Consider the following 1,160-nt stretch of genomic DNA (forward strand, 5'->3'; position numbering starts at 1 on the left):
ATATTGTATTTTAAAAATATTCATATTTTAACAGCTATCAAACTGTAACTGTTACAATACGAATTCAACTTTGTTCACTTATCATTCACATTGTAATAGTTATAGTTTCGTAGTTGCTACAATATAAATTCAATATCACATTATAGTAATTTCAAAATTATAATTGTTATAACATGTATAGCAGTTAATCGTCGATTCGAGCAAGAGATAAGAATGGAAACAATGTATTAGAGAGCAGTTGGGTGATCGTACATAAATGATCAAGTACTTTTGATTAAAAAAAATTAGAAAGGGACGTCTTGATTATTTTTTAAGAAATGGAGTGTCCTTTTATTTTTGCCCAAATATTTTTATATAAAAAATCTTGGGTAAAATTCAAAAGGGCCCTTTAAATAAAAAAGAAATATTAAATGAATGTCCATTTTCTAAAAAAAAAAGCGCACAAATGGGTCCACCTCCCATGATTTTATCTCAAAAATACCTCTGCATTCAATGCTATTGTAGAAGCTATTCGACTAGCTTCCACAATGTGTAGATAGTACCAACTAACTTTTGTACATTGTAGAAGCTACCCGATAGCTATTACAAAGTATTTTGAGTGAGTTTATAATTAGAATTTATGATTTATACTATGTAGAAGTTACCAGTAGTTGTTATAACTTATTTAGTACAAGTTTAGGATTTCGGATTTAGAGTTGCAGTAGCTACATAATAGCTTCTACAAATGTTTTAAAGTGATTTTGATAAAGATTAAATAATTTTAACCAAGTTGATAAATAATATTTTGATATAATAGTGTCTAGAGATCTTGAATTTTAAACCTTAAACTCTAAACACGTTATAGCAGTTACTGAGTAGCTTTTACATGTTATAGCAGCTACTAATAGTTTTTACATAGTATAAATCCTAAATTCTAATTCTAAACTCACCCTAAATATATTATAGTGGCTACCCGGTAACTTCTATAATGTGTAGAAGCAGGGACAGATCCAAAAATTAGAGTTAGGGTGAGCTTGAATTTAATGTAATAAATTATATATTATTATTAAAAGATATAATAAATTATATAGATATATAACTAAAAAAAAGTCATTACATTATGTTCAAAGTTGTGCCTGAGATTTTGAAACATAAAATTCATTTATAATAGCATCTACATC

This window comes from Zingiber officinale, chromosome 8B (assembly GCF_018446385.1).
Source record: "Zingiber officinale cultivar Zhangliang chromosome 8B, Zo_v1.1, whole genome shotgun sequence".
Taxonomy (NCBI): domain Eukaryota; kingdom Viridiplantae; phylum Streptophyta; class Magnoliopsida; order Zingiberales; family Zingiberaceae; genus Zingiber; species Zingiber officinale.